At 43.4% G+C, this 23,374-nt stretch overlaps 2 long non-coding RNA genes across 3 annotated transcripts; one reads left to right on the top strand and one right to left on the bottom strand.

Moving 5' to 3' along the window:
• Positions 1–13,478: 13,478 nt before the first annotated feature.
• Positions 13,479–16,199, top strand: LOC120102845 (uncharacterized). Of its 2 annotated transcripts, none has more exons than XR_010051726.1 (2): positions 13,479–13,823; positions 14,357–16,199. It is a non-coding gene; the product is annotated as an uncharacterized LOC120102845 (long non-coding RNA). The 2 variants fall into 2 exon arrangements; XR_005504676.2 differs by lacking the exon at positions 13,479–13,823 and adding an exon at positions 13,871–14,241.
• Positions 16,200–18,045: 1,846 nt separating this feature from the next.
• Positions 18,046–21,870, bottom strand: LOC102553820 (uncharacterized). The gene is made up of 3 exons (XR_005504675.2): positions 21,346–21,870; positions 21,070–21,165; positions 18,046–19,064 (listed from the first exon to the last, which is right to left on the bottom strand). It is a non-coding gene; the product is annotated as an uncharacterized LOC102553820 (long non-coding RNA).
• Positions 21,871–23,374: the final 1,504 nt, after the last annotated feature.

Here is a 23,374-nt window from a genome sequence, read left to right as displayed (position 1 = left end):
CTAGAACAAATGAAACTCAAGACGGATGATCAAAATATGAATGCTTCACTCCTTCTTTAAAAGGGGAACAAGAATACCCTTGGCAGGGAATAGAGAGGCAAAGATTAAAACAGACACAGAAGGAACACACATTCAGAGCCTGCCCCACATGTGACCCATACATATACAGCCACCCAATTAGACAAGATGGATGAAGCAAAGAAGTGCAGGCCGACAGGAGCAGGATGTAGATCGCTCCTGAGAGACACAGCCAGAATACAGCAAATACAGAGGCGAATGCCAGCAGCAAACCACTGAACTGAGAATAGGACCCCCGTTGAAGGAATCAGAGAGAGAACTGGAAGAGCTTGAAGGGGCTCGAGACCCCTTATGAACAACAATGCCAAGCAACTAGAGCTTCCAGGGACTAAGCCACTACCTAAAGACTGACCCTGGACTCTGACCTCATAGGTAGCATTGAATATCCTAGTAAGATCACCAGTGGAAGGGGAAGCCCTGGGTCCTGCTAAGACTGACCCCCCCCCCAGTGAACGTGATTGTTGGGGGGAGGGCGGCAATGGGGGGAGGATGGGGAGGGGAACACCCATAAAGAAGGGGAGGGGGAGGGATTAGGGGGGTGTTGCCCAGAAACCTGGAAAGGAAATAACACTCGAAATGTAAATAAGAAATACTCAAGTTAATAAAAAAAAAAAAACCAGCATAGTGGCTGAGTATAAAATTAACTCAAACAAATCAGTAGCCTTTCTCTACACAAAAGATAAACAGGCTGAGAAAGAAATTAGGGAAATTAACCCGTTCACAATAGTCACAAATAACATAAAATACCTCTGTGTGACACTGACCAAGCAAGTGAAAGATCTATATGACAAGAACCTCAAGTCTCTGAAGAAAGAAATTGAAGAAGATCTCGGAAGATGGAAAGTCCTCCCATGCTCATGGATTAGCAGTATTAATACGGTAAAAATGGCCATTTTGCCAAAAGCAATCTACAGATTCAATGCAATCCCCATCAAAATTCCAACTCAATTCTTCATAGAGTTAGAAAGAGCAATTTCCAATTTTATTTGGAATAACAAAAAACCCAGGATAGTGAAAACTATCCTCAACAATAAAAGAACTTCTGCTGGATTCACCATCCCAGACCTCAAGCTATATTACAGAGCAATAGTGGTAAAAACTGTATAGTATTGGTACAGAGACAGGCAGGTAGAACAATGGAATAGAATTGAAGACCCAGGAATGGACCCACACATTTATGGTTACTTGATCTTTGACAAAAGTGTTAAAACCAGTGGAAAAAAAAGATAGCATTTTTAACAAACGGTGCTGGTTGAACTGGAGTGTCACCATGTAGAAGAATGCAAATCAACCCTTCTTATCATCCTGTACAAGGCTTAAGTCCAAATGGATCAAGGATCTTCACATAAAACCAGATACATTCAAACTAATAGAAGAAAGAGTGGGGAGGAGCCTCAAACACATGGGTACTGTGGAAATTTTCCTGAACAAAACACCAATGGCTTATGCTCTAAGATCAAGAATCCCCAAATAGCATCTCATAAAATTGCAAAGCTTCTGTAAGGCAAAGGACACTGTGGTTAGGACAAAATGGCAACCAACATATTAAGAAAAGGTGTTTACCAATCCTACATCTGATAGAGGGTTAATATCCAATATATACAAAGAACTCAAGAAGTTAGACTCCAGAGAATCAAATAACCCTATTAAAAATGGGGTACAAATCTAAACAAAGAATTCTCAGCTGAGGAATATCGAATTGCTGAGAAGTACCTAAAGAAATGTTCAACATCCTTAGTCATCAGGGAAATGTAAACCAAAACAACCCTGATATTACACCTCATACCAGTCAGAGTGGTCAAGATAAAATCTCAGGTAACAACAGATGCTGGGGAGGATGTGGAAAAAGAGGAACACTCCTCCCTTGTTGGTGGGATTGCAAACTGGTACAACCACTCTGAAAGTCAGTCTGGAGATTCCTCAGAAAATTGGTCATTCCACTACCTGAGGATCCAGCTATACTTCTCTTGGGCATACACCCAAATGATGCTCCAACATTCAACAAAGACACATGCTCCACTACATTCATAGCAGCCTTATTTATAATAGCCAGAAGCTGGAAAGAACCCAGATGCCCTTCAACAGAGGAATGGATACTGAAAATGTGTTACATCTACACAATGGAGTACTACTCAGCTATCAAAAACAATGACTTCGTGAAATTCATAGGCAAGTGGATGGAACTGGAAAATATCATCCTGAGTGAGGTAACCAAATCACAAAAAAAAAACCTGCACATGGTATGTACTTACTGATAAACAGATATTAGCCCAAAAGCTCGAATTACCCAAAATACACAGACCACATGAAGTTCAAGAAGAAGAATGACCAATGTGCAGATGTTTCAGGTTTTCTTAAAAGGAGGAACAAGCATATTCATAGGAGGAGATATGGAGACAAAGTTTGTAGCAGAGATTGAAGGAATATTCATTCAAAGCCTGTCCCAATGAGGATCCAGCCCATATACATACAGCCACCAAACCTAGATAATATTGCTGATGCCAAGAAATACATGCTGGGGCTGGAGAGATGGCTCAGAGGATAAGAGCACTGACTGCTCTTCCAGAGGTTCTTAGTTCAACCACATAGTGGCTCACAAACATTTGTAATGTAACCTGATGCACTCTTCTGGTGTGTCTGAAGACAGTGACAGTGTACTCACATACATTAAATAAATAAATTCATCTTTAAATAAGAAAAAGGAAAAAAGAAATACATGCTGACAGGAACCTGACATACCTGTCTCCTGAGAGGCCCAGCCAGAGCATGACACATACAGAAGCAAATGCTGGCAGCAAACCATTGAACTGAGAACAGGGTCCCTGTTGGAGGAGTTAGAGAAAGGATTGAAGAACAACAATACCAACCAACTAGAGCTCCCAGGGAATAAACCACTTCCCAAAGACTACACATGGACAGACCCATGCTCCAGATGCATATGTAGCAGAGGATGGCCTTGTTGGGCACCAATGGGAGGAGAAGCCCTTGGTCCTGCCAAGGCTGGACCCCCCCAGGGTAAGGAATGTCAGGGCAGGGAGGCAGGAAGGGGTGGGTGGCTGGAGAGGGGGAACACCTCACAGAAGAAGGGGGCTGGGGGATAGGATAGGGAATTTATGGATAGGAAATTGGGAAAGGGAATAACATTTGAAATATAAATAAAAAATATCTAATTGAAAAAAGAACTGGACCAACCACAACAACTAGTGAGTTAGATGGCTCCTATGCCCGAGAGATTACAATAGTGACTTGCCATCTGGTGGGAGTATGAGTTAAATGTAATAAAATGTACACACACACACATATCCCAACAGAAGAATTTTGTTCTCCAATGAGAAAATTTTAGTCTTTACAACTCTTTCATTTTAGAGTTGCATAAAGGAATCAATATTTACTGCCACTTATCTTGGAGATGTTTTGCCTTAGTGTTATTGTTTCTAATATTATTTAGCCACTCCAGCTTGATTAGCACAGAATGTGTTTCCCTATCCTTTTACCTGTTAATCATTTCTGTTTTGTATTAGTACATGCTTCTTATACACAATATATCCTCGGGCTTCATTTCTTACTGCAAATGCCTTTGATGACATGAAGACTATCTGTATTTAATGTATTTACTAACGCCTGGTTTAACTCTACCACTTTGTATTTGCTTGATACGTGTCCTCTGCTTTGTCAGTTTCTCTCTCCTGATTAGGTCTGGTTCATAACATACTTTTCTCTCTGCCATTCAACATTAATGCATAAAACGTGGGGACTGGAGAGGTGACTCAGAGGTTAAGAGCACTGGCTTTTCTATCCAGAGGTCCTGAGTTCAATTTCCAGCAACCAGATGGTGACTCACAATCATCTGTAATGGGAACCAATGTCTTCTTCTGTGTATCTGAAGACAGTGGCAGTGTACTCACATACATTAAATAAATAAATAAATAAATAAATAAATAAATAAATAAATATTTTTAAAAAACAAATAGATAAAGCTCTTCACTACATAGTTTTACTGATTGCTTTAAGGTTGATAGTGTAACTTTTCACAGACTACTTTAGAGTCGCATTATATCACAACCTTTTTTTTTTAAAAAAAAAACCACAACCTTTATAGTAGTAACTGCTATAGTAGTATGCTTTTATCTCTCTCCCATGCATTCCTTCTCCTCAGTGATTTTCTAATTAAACCATAAGTCCCCCAAATACATTAATATTTTGCATGAAATGATTTTTCTCTGACAGAGATAAAATATCTTACGTTTCTTTACATAGTAACTTATTTAGCTGCCTCTTTTCTCTCTGTGTATCCAGATTCCCATCTGTTATTATTTTCCTTCTGCCTAAATGTCTTCCATAAACATTTTTTAAAGTCTAAATCTACTAGTGATAAATTCTTCCAGGTTTTACATGTCTGAAATAGTCCACAGTTCACCACTGTGTTTAAGAAATATTTTCACAAAGTGTAGAGTTAGACAAACTGCCAAAAATTTCCTTAAATTCCTCCCCACCCTGTGCTATGGCCTGGAAATTCTCTTGAAGAAGGAAGCTGGGACAATTGCTGGTCTCACCTCCTAATTTTCTGATCTTTCAGAAATCAATCTCCTTCATCACATGATTTCAAAGTCTTGAAATTTGTTAGTGTTTTTAAATTTTTGCCATTGTTTAATTTAGGAAAGAAAGTTAAGCCTAATCTTCCTAAATTGATTTTCTTACTTTTTTGGGGAAAAAAGAGATATTATTTTAAATGGCCACTTAGACTTATTCTCAACTGGTAATCTGTTAAAGAATCATCTAGGATGGGAGAGAAGGAAAATTTAGCCATTATCTTGAGTCTTCTATTAAGGAAAAAAATCTTCTTATCACATGCTTGGTTAATTAGTTACGTGAGATTGTCAATTGATTCTTTTTGTTTCTACTAAAAATCAGAATGTGAAGACAAAGACAAGAAAGAGGGAGATGTGGGGCTATATTAATATATTATTAATATGAGGTCAATAATACATTCTTGATACATATTTTTGATCATGTGTTTCTAAATAAAACTACAAAATTCTGTACCTTTAGTATGCTACCATGCTGGATTTGCTTTCTTCAACTCTAGGATCTGAGTTATTCAGTTTCCAAACTTTCTAAAGAAATATGACCTGTGATAGAATCTACCTATATATTAACAGTACAGAATGTAGGTGATGGAATGTAGTAATATATGTTGTAAAAAAAAATGACATTTATCTTCAAACATTGACCAGTTAGGAAAATTAAGTAAATCCAATGTGGTAGTCTGAATGAGAATGCTCCCTAGGCTCATATATTTGAATGCTGGTTCACATGTTTGTGGAAATGTTTAAGAAGGATCCGAAACTGTGCTCTTGTTGAAAGAGGTGTGTCCTAAAGAGTAGGCTTTGAAGTTCCAATAGCCTGTCCTATAGTCCCATTTAGTTTCTCTGCATGCTACTTGCAGATAAGAATGTGAGCTCTCACCTCCTGCTCCAGTGCCAAGCCTGCCTGTCTGTGGCTACACTTTCTACCATAAAGGCCATGGACTCGGGTTGGGGATTTAGCTCAGTGGTAGAGAGCTTGCCTACGAAGTGCAAGGCCCTGGGTTCGGTCCCCAGCTCCGGGGGAAAAAAAAAAAGGCCATGGACTCACCCTCTGAAACTGTAAGCCTCCAATAAACTCTTCTATAAGTTGCTTGGGTCATGGCATTTTATCACAGTAATAGAAAGAAAAGCCCTACCAGTTAAATATATTTGTGTATCTATGATATAGTGACTTCTAGTTTGATGGAATATTAATACTAATCTACCCACGGGGGCTGTGGGGAACAGTCTTTAACTAAAATAGTTGCCATGATTCCCAAAGTTTCTAATTTGTTTAAAAGAAAACAAAAGGTGGCTTCACTGAGATTACAAGGCAATAATGAAAGGTGGTGTCTGGTGACGTGGACAGAAGAATAGTTTATGCATTTGTTGAGAATAAACTCAGCTATTGCGTATATTTTAAATAAAAGTTAAAAAATGTGAATTTCAGTAACAGAGATTTAATAGGTAGTAGAAAACATGCTGCTAAATTAGAAATGCAAAGCTAAGTTCATGAAATAATTGTGGCAGTAAATTATGCTTTTTCAGCAGAGGTGACGTCATCCTGCCTCTGTGCTGCCTAGAGGACACCATCTTCACCTTGTATGGGGAATCTATCAGCTTTGAAATGCAAATTTAAAAAGATAACATGGAAATTACATCACCAGTAAAATATATCTGATCCATGCTATGAAATTTTTAATAAAGGTAGGCATTTTAATCTATAAAAATTCTCCAAGAATATCTTTTTAATTAATTTATGTGTACACACATATTGAGTCAAAGAATAGCAGAATTTCTAGGAAAATGGAGACCCTGGCAAGATAGGATTAATAATTATTGTATTTGAAATTATTGTTAGTAAATCTCACTCTTTTTCTTCAGGCTACTCTATACATTGTAAGTATGAAAGGAGACATAAAGGACATTCTTTGATATATATTAAGCTTAAAGATACTTTGTCCTTGATTATCTAAATATTTTGAGAAAACGCCAAATGTCTTTCTCATTTTTTCACTTCCTTTGCAAGAAACAAACAGCCTTAGCCTTAGTTTAAGAAAAAAAAAAAAACGTGGCTTTTTATTAAGTTCCGGACAAATTTTAAAAGTATAAAATGCTTAGAGATGAATCATGTCCAAGATTCTCCTCAAAGATGAACTTCTTGATGGCTAAGGGAAAAAGGGGTCTGGCCCTTTCCCCTCTGATCTCATCCACAAAGGATTACAAAGATTTTCTTCCCTCAACTACCTTCCCCCAGCTTATACCGGCGAAACCAACCGCTCAGTCTCATCCCTTTCTCATAACAGAACGCATGCTGCATCCTCACCCCCCACCCCTACCGCCAACCCCTAATCCTCCCAACCCCCTCCTGCGCACACCTCCTGTGGACGCCACAGACCTCACCGTCCTAACATACCTCTTCCCCTCTTGCCGTTTACTCCAGACTGCAACTCTTAGTAGGCATTCTCAACTAAGCCACTCCTGCCAGGGATATAGGTCAACTGTCTGTACATCTTGCCCCTCCTCTAGCTCCACCCCCTACCCCTTAACCCCAGTTTTATCCCCAGAGCAGACCCTCTGTGGCGACCTCTCTTCCCCTGCTTCCCTCTTGTTTTCAACTAAGCAATAAGTGTGATTAAATGAAGATTATTATGTCCTGTGTTTAACCCACTCCCAATGGTCCCCATTTCTCTGAGGCCAAAATCGAAACAATCTTTAAAGGAGCTCCCAACCATTCCATCCTTCCTCCCTGTGAGGAAGAAATATACTTGATACTGGTGTCCCCCCACACAATGCCAGAGACATCAACAGTCTTCCTCCTACCCCACCCCCACCCCCACCTCCAATTCTGAAGGAAGCTTGCCAAGGACAAAGCTGAAGAAAAATAAAAAAAAATATGTGGGATTTTTTTTTCTTATTGGATATTTTCTTTATTTACATTTCAAATGTTACCTGCTTAAATGAAACAATGAATTAACATTAGAGGCACTTTTATTTTTAGGATTTTATGATGTGTAGGATGATCATTTGCTGTGATGAAACGCTGTGATGAAGGTGACTTATAGAAGGAAGCACATCACTGAGGGACTGCTTACCGTTTCAGAGGGTTAGTTCATGATCACCATGGTGAGGAACATGTCCCCAGACAAGCCGGCATGGTGCTGGAGCAATAGCTGAGAGCTTATATTCTTATCTTCGAAGAGGCTGGGGTGGGAGGAGGAAGAGAGGAGACGAGGGCCTAACATGGGACCTTTGAAACCTCAAAGCCCACGCACCGCCATGACACATCTCCAACAAGGTCACATCTAATCCTTCCTATAAATTCACCAACTGAGACACTAAGTACGTGAGTATATGAGCTTGTGGGGGTCATTTCCATCATACCACCACTACATGGGACACCAGGACGTTTTTATTTTTAGGACAGTTGGTTTCAGAATGGAGTGTCATTAGTTGCATTCTTTCTGATACAGAGAGACATGTTCGATACCATAATAATACTATATATTATGTTATATGCTATACTATATACATTATGTTATACTATATAATTAAATATAATAATAAATACAATGATGTTTAGGATATGAAAATATTGTCTTGACCATTATATGCTGGACCTAAGTAGTAAAATGTAACATTATACACCGTAAATAATTACAACAGCCTAGTTTCATTCATAACTTTTATATAAGACAAGACGCACATCGTGCATTTAACCTTATACCCCAGATCATTTCCAAACATCATAAAATGCTTCTTCAAAGTCATCTGCCAAAAGTAGGGTGCCTCATACTGAGTGATCCCTGTTAAGACTGAGTTTGGCCCAGTTTTTCTGAAATATAAAGGCAAGGCATGTGGTGCATACCTGTATATCAACTCTCCAAGGGTTGAGGTGAAAACCTCATTCAAGGAAATTTCAGACTAGAGAGTGAGCTCTGCCTAAAACACAGAAGAAGGCAAGAAGGCAAGGAAGAAAGAGGAAAGGAAGGGAGGGAGGGAGGAAAGAAGGGGGAGGGAGAGAGGAAGAGAGGGAAAGAGGGAGGGGGAAGGAAAAGGAGGGGAAGGGAAGGGAATACATCTAATATTTTTATAGCTCATAAATAAACCTGTTTTCATGTATAAACTCCTGGGTGAAATAAGTAAATCTAGTTACATATTGAACAAAGACGGAAATCACTGATTCTTAGTTATTTAAAATGAGATCATGGGCTTTGAACAACCATTTCCTCCAACCAGATTAATAGAATTTCCCAGATACCAATAAAAAGGAAGGAGCCCTTACTGATGTGATTACTTTGGATTGTTCTGACACTTTTAAAAATTCGAGACATTCTGAAATCTGAATCAATCATAACAAATATTTCACTGGCGTCTTTAAAGGTTTATTCTCCCATTGCATTCTTGAGGTGGTAAGGGCTTTTTTTTTTTTAAATTCACTTGAAAAGTTGCATCTCCCCTGGAATCAATCCTTGTCACCAGATTTCTGTTTCAGCCTAGCACAAACAGTAAAACTCTCATTTACTTCTTGCTTCTTTCTATCAGGTCAAACCCCCTCATTTTAGTCAGAGCTGCAATGGGACAGCGTTCCCAGGGTTTGGGTTAAGAATCTGCACTCAGCAAACTCCAAATGGATCCTGTAGCAGCGGCTGTTTCCATCCTTCTCTTCTGCTTTAAACACGCCTTGCACAACCTCGCCGATGTATAAAACATCAGTACAAAATGTTGATAAGTTATTTTGCTTTTTGCCTATGTGTACTGTTTTATATGATGAGCTGGGATGTTTTTCCACAGGCAAAAGTTTTCCTAAAATAAAACTATAAAAAAAATAAAGTAGAATAATTTAAATATAAAATTTGCATTTGGAGTTCGCTGCTTCCTGTGTAAGAGGATGCTGTGAAATCTCTGGAGATGCTTTTGAAAATGTTTGAGGATGGTCACATGTCGGCTCCAATACATGTCAGCATGGTATCATGTGGGTCAGATTATCAAAGAGCATCTATCTACCCCAGACTCCAGAGTTTATTCACTGTTCTCCAGGTTTCTTTTAGGTTAAAATTAAACCATATAATTTAACTGTGCCATGTGGATATTATGAGAGATATAGGAATCACAATGTAAAACTGTCTTATAACAGGTATCTGGTCCAGTAAATGTTTTGAGAATAACATTTTTATTGTTTAATTCTTCACTTGAGATGGTTATAACTTCATACAAGTAAGATTTCTACATTAGGATGTACAGAACTTATGAATTTTCTTATAAAATAATGAAAATAATTATTCTATTATTGTCCAGTCTCAGTTCTTGTCTTATCCTTTTATTGGAAGGCACGCTGTAATGGTTCAGGTAAATCTAAGTCTATACTTTGGCTCTACTACTCACCAATCTATGACTCTACAAGCAAAATTGCCAGGTCCTGTGAACTGAAAGCAGAGATTGTCACCTGTCAACACTGGCTAGGTTTTGAGCTCCTGACTTCACTGAGCCAAAAGGCAGACAAAGGGATTGCCCTAGGGCCTCTACCTGCTATCTTTCCTATTTGCTCAGATGAAATGCTGACCTAAATAAAGCAGCTTAAGGATAAAAAGGTTTGTTTTGTTTCAGTTTGCGTCGTGGTAGGCAAGACCCAGTGACAGCTGCTAGAGGAAGTCAGAGTGGATCTTCAGGGAGCAAAGAGAACAACTAGTTAGCTTTCTACTTAAGCTGTCTAAAGCCCCCACCTAAGAAATTAGCTTGTTTTATTTCTGTTGCTGGGGAAATATTCAGACAAAAAGAGACTCAGGGTAGAAAGGGTTCGTGTGACTTTCAATTCCATGTAATTGTCCATTACTGCCAGAAAGGCAAGGCAAGAACTTAAAAGAGCATAGGCACAGTAGAGGGCAGAAGACAATCCACAGGCAGGCTCTTGCCACTTGCTGCCTGCTGCATAGGCCCCATTAGTTTTCTTCACCTTTGCATGGTTTAGGGCCCAGCCCATGAAATTGTGTCTCCCATACTCAAGGTGAGTCTTCCCACCTCACTAACAGTCAAGACAATTCGCAACATACACCCCCCACTGCCTACCCCGAACCCCAGAAATACCATTATTTTTCTCTAAAATGGTTTCTCTCTAGCATTTTAACTTTTATTTCCCTAATTGCTAAGGATAAGGAACTTTTTTTGTGCTATCTATTGGCCATTTTTATTTCTTCTAATGAGAACTCTCTGCTCTCCGAAGAGCCCTAGCCTGTTTTAACAGGGTCAAGTTTCTCGACTTTTTGAGTTCTTTGTATATTTTGGATATTAATCCTCTATCAAATGAGTTCTATTCTGTAGATTTCATCCCCCACTGTGTTTATTATTCTTTAACCGTTCAGAAGCTTTTTAGTTTTATGAAGTCCCATTTGTCAATTTCTTACCTTAACTCTCACAACAGAGCATCTAGAAGATGAAGGCTTGCACCTCGACATAATATAAATAAAATTTTTTTCACTTTAGCTTCTCGCTCTGGCTATCCTCACTTGACTTGATTGATCTATTTAAGCCAACTAACTGCCTTCCCTAGAATAATCACAACAGGACTCGACAGGTTCCTTGGCAAATCATGGGTTGGCCTCCCTAGACCAGGGTCATTTCCACTAAAAATGGTACTAGAAAGAGTTAAAACAAATTCATCAATGCAGCAAAATGTTTCCAAAGCAGCAAAGTTATCAATAAAAAATTCAATGGCACAATTTTTGCCATAGAAATGTCACATCTTAGTAGCTCACAGAGGTAGAGAGCTGGTCTTAAAAGAGAGGACAAAGAAGGTGACTCATGGCCATGTGGTTATATTTTAAGAAAGCTGCAAACTCCTTCTGCCTAAAATATCTTTTCCATCTGCCAACCACAGTCTGAAGCTCCATCGGCACTACAGAGATCGTTGTTTGGTCCTTAACGTGGACCTTTAAAACTTCTTGGGAAAAACAAGCAAATGCCTTTTAGCAAATCTCAACTTTTAACACCTTCACATTGATTACCTTATCAGATAGGGAGGAGGAGAGTGAACTGTCATTCAGAAGAATATGTTTAACTGTTTGAAAATGTCACAAAAGGAGGACCTGAAATCTATGTGTCCAACATAATAGGCAAGAAGAAGGAGAAAGTGGCAGGTCATAGAGCATTTCCAACACAGACATTCTGCTTCGAAAACTCCTTTGTTAACAAAAAACACCCATACCACCTCCTTAGTTCATCTGAGAAGGGGTGTTCTGGGGAAAGGGGCTCAGGCGTTCCCAGCAAGACAGATTCCTTGTAGGAGACATGTACAGTGGCTTCTGTCCTGGTCTATAGGATGAGAGAGGATATTGATTAATGCTCACCAGGAAGAATATCGGTCTCTAAGGATTCACTGGAAGGTATCTCCATCTTCTACTGTCAATAATTAAGCAACTGAGTGTGGGGGACACTTGTTGATCTTCTCAGATGACAGGGAAAGGACACTGTCTAATGCAGCAAGAGCAATAGAACAAGATCCCATGACTAGCGTTACTGTTTTGTGGGCCCAGGTTTTGATCTTTCCCTGTACTGTCTTTCTTTACAATGTCTTTCCGTACACTAACCTGGTTTTGAACGCATTAGAACTAAGGTTTGTATCTTATCAGGCACTGTTTTCTTAAGTAGGAATTATAACAACATACAGCAATAATAAAAAAAAAAAAAACCAACCTCTTCCCCAAAGTTTTAACAGATGACCAAGGAAAGGATAGAAGGAAAAGAGGGAAGGGGAAAAAACTCACTTAAACTAAAATTGCTTACCTGTGAGGAAAGGTAAAATTATGCAAGTAAAAACACTTTTTAAACTTTTCATTCTGTGTATTTTATTGCTCTTTGCCTTTGATAACAGTATCATATATTCGTGAATATTTTAAAAAATCTGGGCCTTGGTAAAATGTCGATTTGAGTTTGCTAACATTTGTCCTTATATTTAGAATTAACGGCGTGGGAGGGGGGAAATCATCTCTGTGGCCCAGTTAGATGCTAACGGCACACGGGGTGGAGGGGGGGGGGAGATAAATATACTCTAAAAGTCTCTACAGCCTGAATTAAGCTTAATGTTCAAATAATATAAAACCAAACCGAATAAAAATGGAAACTATTTCGAGTTTTTGTTAACATTCTTTTTCTTTTTCTTTTTCTTTTCCCCCAAAAGAATGAGCTACTGCTGTTTTTCAACGTGTCCTAAAGACTTGGTCGGTTACGCTTTTCTGGATGGTTTTCCTTCGGTGATAAAGGGTTTTCTGGGCGGTTTGAGTTAAAGCTCTTATGTAAATAGGGAGGCTTACATAATGCTCTTTAAACTAGAACTTTGAAAGAGGCCTGCGGCAAGCATACAAAGTCTGTCTCTGCTGCAAATTGCCCCAGCCAAAGTCATCCAAAACTCGTTTAAGAAAACAAGAAGGGTAAACACGGTGGTAGCATCTATCAGTTCGTTTGAGCTCCCAGTACAGACAAAGAGCAAGTAAGAGGTGTTTCTCCAGACTAGCGCTTGGCCTTCCACACGGTCTTTTGAGGAGCGCTCCTAAGTGTCATTCATTTTGCATTTCCATGTAAATTCTAAAGAGCTGACCCACCTAAGGCCCAGAGCCCGGGCGGACTCCCCCCAGTGACTTCTTACAGGGCGTCCCCTCCCGGAAGATGATGAGCTAGTATTGAATCTGCGGTTTCCGGAGTGGCACAGACTTGCTCTGGGGCGCCGCAGCGGAGGCGTCCTCTGGCTGAACAGAGCATCTCTCAGACTGCCTGCTCCAGCAGAGGGGAAGCGGGCTAACCTGGGAAGCCGCATCTTAACGCCTGTGTGAGGAGGAGCTGGAGAGTTCGAGCCCCGCAGCTATGGCCGTGGGAGTCTGCGGGGCTTGGGGACGAGGCATCTTTCTGCCAAAGTCTTCTAAGGAGAGATTTTGGGAATATTCAAGGGTCCTGGGCTATCGGTTTCCTATACCACCTGGTGTTTGCTACTGCACTTAGGAGTGCGACCCTCAGCGCGCGAGACTGAGCCCTAAGGTCACCAACGCCGCTGCGGTCCCTGCAAGCCCCGCCCCGCCTCTTGCTGCGGGGAACCCAGGCCCCAATTTGACAGCCCTTACCCCCTCTTCCCTATCCCCTGGCGCGCCCAACACCTCGAGAGCTAACTTTCAGGCCCAGTGCCACCCTGGGAAGGTACTCCATCCGGGACAGAGTGTTTGACCAGCCACTACGAAGTCCTAGCGTCCGCTGAGCACTGGGCAGGGAGGCAGTGGTCGCCGCTGGCCCCTACCCCTTCCAAGTTCGGTTGGACTCTCGGGACAGTTCCACCCGTTGGGGTCTGGGGCGGGTGGCAAATCTCCTCCCCCACTGTTCACTTTCTCCACTCGCCCCTTCCCCCATTCACTGGGCCACGTAGAAGCGCTCTCGCTTTCGTGCCCTTTACCCCTAGAAGCCTGAAGGTAACTGAATGGAAACACTGACACGTGAAAACTCTATTCTGAGTGACTTAGAATTGGCCGCCTTGAGGTTTTAATCTTGCCCCTCTGGTCCCGCCCAGCCTTAAGAGCAGCTGTCCTAATGGTCTGCGCAGCCTCTCTGGTCCTTGAGGAAGGTGAGGGCGTTGGGAGGCGCACTGGGACTTGAGCGACCCGGACCATACACTGTATCTAGGAGAAAACTCCACAACCTAAAGGAATTTAACTCCTTGTGTATTGTTTCCAAACCAGATTTGCACGACAGCTTTCTTCTGAGCTCTGAGACCGTCACGTCCCGATTTAGAAACAGAGAGAATGAACTGGCCATCACCAACCATCTGCTAGGAGGGGAGGTGCCCTCTCCCCATTCTGGCCTTTTTTTCTGTTCCCTCCCTATGTGCAACTGGTTTTCGCCTCCAGGAGACGTGCCCTCCCCCATCCCATCACTACCCGAGGGCAGTCACCGAGGCCGAGGCCAGGTCAAGCAGAGGCTGTTGTACCCAGGACAGCCTTGAGTGTTTGTGGTGTCGGCATAGGTGGTATTTGGAGATGTCAGTGCACCAGCGACCTCTTCTAAGACTCTTCAAAAGAAACTGATCTCTATTGCTTGGCTTTTAGTTGTCCCTCCACTTCCCCTTGAGGACCGCTAGGTGCGTTTGTTTACTGTCTCACCTACAAGTTGAACCAACTTGAGACCTTTCACTATGAGCTAAGTGATTTCTATTTTTAAAGAAGGGGCCATAATGTTTGTTGGCTGAACTTTTCTGTTTTGCTGACCTGATAATCCACTCTAGTGTTTGGCTACCAAAAAAGGTCCCTCAAGTGCTCCAGGTCCACCTGGGGGCCATTTGCCAAACTCCCTGCCCTCCAACTACAGTCATCAATGCAAGATCAGACTGAATTTAACTCTCTTTCTTGTGACCTCCTGTCTTGGTTCTCTGCCAGTGAATGTCTGAAAGGAAAACTGACCACAGTTAAGGAAACCTCTGTGCACTTGCCATTGTATCCCTGAAACCTGGAAATGAAAATAGAAATCGTTTGATGTATGAGGAGATGTTATCTAATTAGGATGTAAGAAATTTAATCTTTCTAGCATGCAGGTCATATAATTAATGTTAATTTAACGCTCAAATTCTCAGTCATTAATTTTTATTCTCTTAAATGCAGTTTGGCAGGGGCCTCTGATCCAGGGCAATGGCTTTTACTGGATGTGAGAGCACTCTTGGTATTAGGAGTGACTCACTGAAAACCTTCCTAACCCAATAACAAGATCACATCATGTATGCATTATTAAGCTACATAATTGAACAGTCTATAGTTTGCATATCAGACTATTAAAATAATGTGTTTTGCTTTTCTCTGAACACGTATTGTTCAAGCCTCTGCGAATATGTGGTGATTCTGATAATTATCACCAAATTACAGCAAATGTTCTCTTCATTAACATGATTTCTTTCAAGCATTTTTAAAATGTGAATATCATCATGAATTAAGGGACTTCTTCCAAAGTTATACAAACTTTTATTTAAAGGGACTTACCATTAGGAGAGAAGGGTTGTATTTTAAATGGCAGAAGTAGAGAGATACATTTATCTGACTTTAAAGTGTTTTCCTCCGGTCAAATAAAAAAAAAAAGTTTTCCATTTAGCTTTCAGTGAAGCTTCAAGGGTAGAGACAAAGAGAAGAAGAAAGGGAGAGGGAATGAAGAGAAGAATGTCAAGATTTGGACGTTACTGTAGAGTGAGAAGGCAGTTGAAGTCCCTACCTACTCCTTTGTAGAAAGCTAGTGGTCCCAGGAAAATCTTAACTGCTTATCTGCCCTATCCTTAACGGTGGCTCTCGTCTCGCTTTAAAAAGCCTAAACTCTGAATTTTATGAAGCTAACAGTTTATTACTAACTAAACACTGTTATTCTCAGTCCTGAGCTGTACTGTTGGAGAACCGATACACACGGGAATAAAACCAAAAAAAAAAAAAAAAAAAAAAGCCTTTTCTCAGAATGTCGTCAAAGCTGAATAGCAGGGCTTGTTTCGTTGTTGGTCTTTTTTTTTTTTTAACTATTGCAAAATAAAAGTCTTTTTTGATGTGAAAGTTTTACAAGGCCATCGACTTTACTTTTGAGTGAACTTTCTCTTTGAGTGACTCTGAAGCTCTTATGAAGGGGGCAGTGTGGCCCAGGTAATGCCGCTGCTTCTTGGTAGGTTTTGGAACTCTCTAGTCCTTTTCAGAACCGCCTGCAGAGCCATTTGTTGCTGTCAGTTTTGGGGAGGGGGCTTCAGTCACAGGGAAAGTATTAGGACTCTGTGAGAGTTTCAGGATTTTCTTTCTCTCTTTCAAACAAAATAAGGCAGGAAAAGAGTAGGGGGAGAACATTCTCTCAGAACCCACAATAATCGTCGTGGCTGCTCCTTGCTAATGGACCCCCACCCCCTGCTCCGTGCTAGGGTCCACCGGGCCCCTCTTCTGGAGGCTGCAGTCGGTTCTCTAGTAAAAGTGCCAGGCCTTCGGCGGCACTTTTATTTTGGCTGAGAAGAGGGAGCCCTGCTCCCAGGACCAAGGGAAGCTAACTGAGCCCTTCTGTTTGGATTTCCCTGCTCGCTATAGCAACCAGCAGCGTCAGGACAAAAATGCGCCCTCCCTGGACAATGGCCCGGCCTCCCGCTTCTCGCCCTTGTCTTCCTTCCCGGAAAGCAGCCAGGACCTGACTCGGCGATTGGCAACCAGGGACCCCCCTCTTCTACGCCTTCCCTAGCAGTCTCTTCGGAGGTGGGGACTCCACTCCCGGACCACTGCAGCCCCTTTCCCCACACCCCTGCTGATCTCGCGTGCAGGCGGAGGCCAGGCCGAAATCCCCAGATCCTACAGCAAATTTCTCAGCTAGGATTGGGGGAATAGGGTGTTGGTCATCCTGTGGAAGAGAAGCACCAAGTTTTTTTTCAGGATTAAAGATTAATTGGGGTTACCATGAAGTAGACTTCACCTGTATGACAGGGAGCGCGCACGCGCGAACACTCACGTAAATACAATCATTCTACGTCGGATCCTAGGCAGGAACCCCCACTTTCTTTCACTCTTCCAAGGTTAATTAAGTTCCCATCCAAGAACTAAACTCCACGCCTATTCATTATTCTCTCCTTTTGACCTAGGGCATTAAAATAATCGGGCCTGTGACTCTGCCCAGTCCTCTCTCTATTTTGCATGCAATGCTGCAGCCAAGGCTGCCCTAGATTACCATAGAAATTCTCAGAGAAGCCGAGCAAAGCGAAGAAGTCTCGGTATTCTCTCTACCTAAGTTTTCCTTTCCCCAGGTCTTTACAAACCAAAGAACCGCATTCTGAAAATTCTTGCTTAGAAATAATTCCATCCTTAACTTTTGTTCCCCTATTTATCCAGAGGTCCATAGAATGACGGAATTGAAAGTCAGGGACATAAGCTGAAGACTTGAAAACATTTACTACCACTGCAGTTAACTGCTCTCAAGAAAACATCTCTCTCTGATGCCACCCTTCTCCTTCTGGCTGAAGTCACCAGTACTTATGACATAATTGCTGAGCCGTACTTGTATACAATTTGGAAGGGATTTGCATTGATGCTTGTGCTGCCGGAATAAGAGAACAGAAGTCTAACTTCAACTGAAAACAGCCTGTTTTTTTTTTTTTGTTTGTTTGTTTGTTTTGTTTTTGTTTTTCAGGGACAAAGAACCAAAACCAGTCCTTGGCTTCAGTGAACAAATGATAACTTCTGTTCTGTGAGCAGGTGTGCTGTTGACCTGGCTTGCCTTCTTCTCAGACTGCTCCAAGAACAATTCTTTCCAAATGCTTTAAAGCCTAGAGGGTTTCTGTTCAAGTCCCTTTAATTTACCAAAGTGTTGCCATCCCCTCCTGGTGGCCATCCATCCACCTGCCTTAGGGTAAACTAGAGAAAAAACACAGACCTTCAGGTTTCATTGTTAGAAATTTATTTAACCTTTGGTACTTTGACAACGGAATTTCAAGGAAGTGAACTAAAAAGGCACAAGCCCTTCATGTTCTGTTCCTGAGATTTTAACTCCTCCACACAGGGTCTGTCTAGCTTGTCCCTGAAATGTCTCCTTTATATTTTATACGTTCTTCTGGCCTCACATTCAACACTCAAAATTTAGCAGGCTTTCCTTTGACAATTTACTCTAAGTAATCCAGGAAACAGCTTACACTGCCTGGGTGATATGATGTTAGAAGTCTTCGAACCTGTTTATAAAATATTCACTTTGGGACTACAAAGAGTGGGGCATTTTTAATGATGAGATCTGTAGCTTGAAGAAGGGAAAAGAAATGAATACCCATGGATTCAAACAACGTCAATGTCAAATGCCACTGAACGTGCATTGCAATGGACTACTTGGGAGTTAAAAATAAACAAAATTGTGTGCACACAAGCAAACAACAAATTAACTTGCCAAGTGGATGAGTTAAGGTGCTTCAACTTTCAGAAATCTAATGCTTCACCTTTGTTTTGTTTTGTTTTGTTTTTCCTTTGATATGGGTACAGATAAGCAATCAGCAATTTGCAAAATGCATTTATAGATGGAACATAAAATTCTAAATGGGGGCGTCTTTAATCAACAGCTACATAATTAAGGTTAATTCTCATTTTTTCAGGTAAATTTTATTTTGTATTTCCCAAGAACATACAGCTTGGAAATGCATTTTTCTCTGCTCCTTATAAATGTATTCCCCAAGACTTCAGTTCTTGAAGCTTAAAGGCAGTTTCCGTTAAAGCAACCAGCTGCCTCTTTGTGTGGAGTGGTTCTTAAAGCTGTAGCTCTGAGGAGCCTCAGTTTTGACATTCTGTAGACTCTGAGCAAAGACGTTCCATTCAGATGCGGGGAGAAGAGGTCTCCATCAAGCAGCTGCTGGGGCTAGAAGAAGAGCAGAAAGAGGAGGAGGAGGGGAGGGGTAATCCCATCCCAGGGTGGATGTACCTTTAAAAAAAAAAAAGCAATGATCACTTTTACATAATTTTAAACCAGTTGTCACTTCTACTATTCCAATGGCCACCTAAGAAAATTCCTTTTGTTTTCTGTTGTTACCTGATTTCTACTTTACTGAGATTGCATAATGAAGCAAAATTTCAATTTATCAAATGAGTGTCATCTCCACTGTTTTAGTAACTGTGTGTTTTCGGTGCAGTGTATGAAAATGGTTAGGTACACCTTCGGTCAACTCCTAGCACAAAGAAATACATAAACAACATTTATGTGTGGCATGAGAGTGTTTGCTCTCCTTAACAAGCTAGAGTTCAAGTTATCGGGTATTGCACCACTGCTCTCCTAAATGCTACCAAGGTGATGATTTGGGAATACTTGAATCAAGAGGCTGTTTGCAGCTTTCCAAACCCTGGCACAGTTTCTCAGTGAGCAGGAGTGAGGAGTTTCTCTCTCTCTCTCTCTCTCTCTCTCTCTCTCTCTCTCTCTCTCTCTCTCTCTCAGTGTGTGTGTGTGTGTGTGTGTGTGTGTGTGTGTGTGTGTGTGTGTGGTTTTTAGCTTTGTGTATATATTCAGGTTTTTTTTTTCCTCTAACTAGTGCACTCTAACCTCAGGGAGCCCACATTTCAGACCAGTGCAAACACAGTACCGCTGAATAACGCCCTTCCAGAAGAGCTGAGAGAACCCGAGGTGCAGCCTAAGACAAGATCTCTCCATTGTTGTGCAGCCAACTCCTGCAGTAGGGTCTCTGGGGGTTGGGCAGTCCTCACCCAAGGCAGAGAGGCCAGCACCAAGTGCTTGCTTGGCCATTGTCCTAGCAAGTGCTCTGGAGGAGCTGTGCTGGAGTGAGGTAGATATCAAGGCACCTTGTCAGTTCAAAGCATGTTAAGGTTGTTTGAAATCCTCTCCACGTCATCGTAAGCAGGCTCAGTATTTGAACAGCTGCTTTGAACAGTGAAAAAGAACAAGCTGAATCAAAAGCCAAAGGAGTCTACCCAAGACACCTTCAACGCACTGTGTTTCAGGCGGAGACTGGCAGGCAAACAGGCGGTCTCTTCCCTTACTTGGTCAGTAAGAAGAACGGTGTCAGTGACCGTGAGACCATAGAGAAACGCCCCCACCACCACCACCCTCACCACTAATCTAGAGCTAAAATCTTGAAGAGCCAAGGTTTCTGGAATCCGGAGCGGCTACAAGCCGAGGCGGCGCGCGGGACATTGGGGAATGGGGAGGACTACTAGACACTCAGAACCCGGCGTTCGAGCGAACCAGGCCCCCAGAGACAGGAGGAGGCAGTCTTGGCTCTTTGAGGGGTGGAGAGGGGCGGTGCTCCAAGTGGAGCTCTGCTCTCCGCCCAGCCCTCCCTTTCACTGGCCCTGCACTGTAGGCGAAGTGTGTGTGTGTGTGTGTGTGTGTGTGTGTGTGTGTGTGTGTGTGTGTGTGTGTGTGTGTGTGTGTTCCTAGGAGAATGGAAATCGTGCTCCAGCTGACTCGGTGAGAGAGAGAGAGAGAGAGAGAGAGGGAGAGGCTGAGGCCCCCTTGGCGGGACGTCATTTAGTAAACTCTGGGGATTCAATGAGCTTTCTAACCGGGGTACAACCCCCACCCCCAGTTAGACCAGTTAGAGAGCTAGTCAGAGCTAGTCCGTTCGCACGCCGGCGAATGAGGCGGGGCTGGGGGGTGGAGTGCAGTTCTGGGAGGTCAAAATAGGGAGGGTCTGCTGGCATTAACGGACAGTAGAGTCCCATCACAATAAGTTTTGATGTTCACGCGCTGCCTCCTCCTCACCGCCATCAGGCACATGCATTTAACTTCCTATGCCCAGGGTACCCCTGGGGGAGGAGTTCTTAACCTGGGTAGCCACAAATCCATTGGAAATAAATCTGGAAATGTAATTATTATTCCCTTGAGAGTATCATCTACAGCCTGCGAAGAATCTTCTAAGAGCAACAACCCCCCAACCCCACCCCAAAATTGAAATTAAATAGGAACAGGAGGTCACCTCTCTTTACCGACGGAGAAGGGAGACGTCCTCCACACACTGCCTTAAGTCCTTTCAAAGCAGCTGAGTTCTTCCGCGGCTTGGAGGTTTGAACTCCTGGGGAAGCAAGAAAGCAAAAGCAAGGAGGACTAGGAAGGAGGACTCCAGGGAAGAGGCCTGTACATTTCTCAACCCGGCAATATCCTATTGGGCGCGGAGGACGCACCCCAGTAGACCAGAGGAAGTTGCCTCTCCCGCCGCCCCCAGCCGAGGGCGCAAACTAAAAATCACCCTCACCAGACGCTGAGTCTGCGCACTGAAGAGGGTGGAACTTTTCAATGTTTCCTAGCCGGGCAAAGTTACTAAATTTCTAACAGCCCCTAAATGCGCCTCCTAAATGGCTGTGCGTTCGCAATGGGACTCTCAGCCCTGCGGATCATAGCCGAGCCGCTGTGCGCGTGCAGGTGGAGCTCGGTTCTGCTGGCTCCGGGCAGTCTCGCCCCTCCCCTGGCCGTTTCTGTCCCCTCCACACATGTTCATAAACACAGAACACGTGGAGATTCGCAGCCAAGGCTCCTTGCCCGGGCGGGTGCTCAGCCGCAGTGATTTATAAACAGTTCAGCCACTCCCGGAAGAGCAGCGCTCCTCGTTAGTCGTGATGAATTTTTTCCGGCCCGCTCCATTCTGCTATATAGATTAAGATGCTCCGAGGCCTTAAAATGCTCCCTCTGAGCGTTAATTTGGCCAAAAGAGCCAACCAGAGTTCTACCAGGCCCTGGGTCAGGGCAAGAAGTGAGGAGGCCATTTGTGATCCCGGGGTCTCTCCTTTACCCGCATTAACTTTTGATTCGCTGTGCTGTGCCGGCGTGCGACCCACTCCAGGCAGTGCTCGCTGGTCTCTCCTCCCAGACCGGAGTTTGAGCTTAGATCTCTGCTAACCAGCTCGCAGGCGCGGCGCGAATGCTGGCAATTCATCCAACTCCTTGGGACTTGGAGGCACGATGTTCTGTCTCCTGGCAGATCCCCGCCGCGGGTGCATTGGCCCTGGGTCTTGCTGAAGTTTACGGATAAAAGCAGAGAGGAAGGCTAAGCACCAACTCCCGCTACTGACCCCCCCCCCACACACACACACACACGCGCGCGCGCGCGCTCCTGCTCTAGTTACGACTTAGAAAGTACTCCCTAGCACCAGCCCGCTCGCCGATCTTCCTTCTTTTTGCCCAGATTAGCGCGAAAGTTGCACAGACAGGCCTGGGGCAGGATGAAAACCCGCAGCTCCAGCTGCGCAGCTTTCCAGAGCGGCGCTCGGCGGCTGAACCGCTCCGAGGCCGCTCCCTTGCTCACCCTTCCTGCAGCCTCGCACAAGGCGAAGGTCTGCGTACGAAAGCTCCAGGTTTTCTGATCCAAAAGCTTTGTGCGCACCCGAGTGTCAGTGTGACACACGCTTCCAGAGTTTTGTTTGCAGTTCAGAGCGCTGAGCTGTTAGATAAGGAAACTCTGCTACTGGAGTTGCTCAAAAGCCAGGGCGTAGGTTGAGTCTGCCTCTCCCGGAGTCTTTTGAGAAAGATTGGGATAAAATTGGATCTGGAGCTTAAGGGATCTTTGTTACTGGGTGAAGGGGGGAAGGCAAGGGTCTTTATTTGACAACAAAAGTATCCGCACCGGACACCTGTGCGCTGTAATTCTAACTATAGTGCAAAAGAAGGCGTCCATGGGAGATATTAGTCTAGCTTTGGCTCTGGTTCTAGGTTTAAATGACGTTGGTCCGCGCGCGCGCGAGGAGCGTGTGTGTGTGTGTGTGTGTGTGTGTGTGTGTGTGTGTGTGTGTGTGTGTGTGTGTTCCTAGGAGAATGGAAATCGTGCTCCTGCTGACTCGGTGCTACCCAGTCTTTCTCTTCCACCGTACACCCCACCACCACCACCACCAAGACCTATTGGGAAAAGAAAGTAGACTCCCTCCCATACAAGTCTTCCAAGCCGCTGTGGTCCACCAGAGCGCCTGGACCGCCCGGCTGCCGGGCTTCTCAGCCTAGGAGACAGATGGGGGGCGGGGCCCATCCTAGTGGGGCGGTGGAGGCCGGGGACAGAAGAGGAGAGGGGGGTGAGAACTAAGAGAATCTGAATCGCTGAGCTGGGGGTGGGGGTACCAAAGGAAGGACTGAGAAGACTGGGCGCCCGGGGAAAGAGAAGGGGGGTGCTGCTCTGCACCAATCGGTGGCTCCGGTCTGGGAGGTTGCTAGCGGTATCCACGTAAATCAAAGGGCGCAGAGCCAATGGGAGGGGGTGGAGGGGGCGGGGCCCAGGCGCGTGCCGCTGCGAGCGGGCT

The sequence above is a fragment of the Rattus norvegicus genome, chromosome 5, assembly GCF_036323735.1.
Source record: "Rattus norvegicus strain BN/NHsdMcwi chromosome 5, GRCr8, whole genome shotgun sequence".
NCBI lineage: Eukaryota > Metazoa > Chordata > Mammalia > Rodentia > Muridae > Rattus > Rattus norvegicus.
Note: the sequence above shows the minus strand (reverse complement) of the source record. Positions and strands in the feature narration are given on the sequence as shown.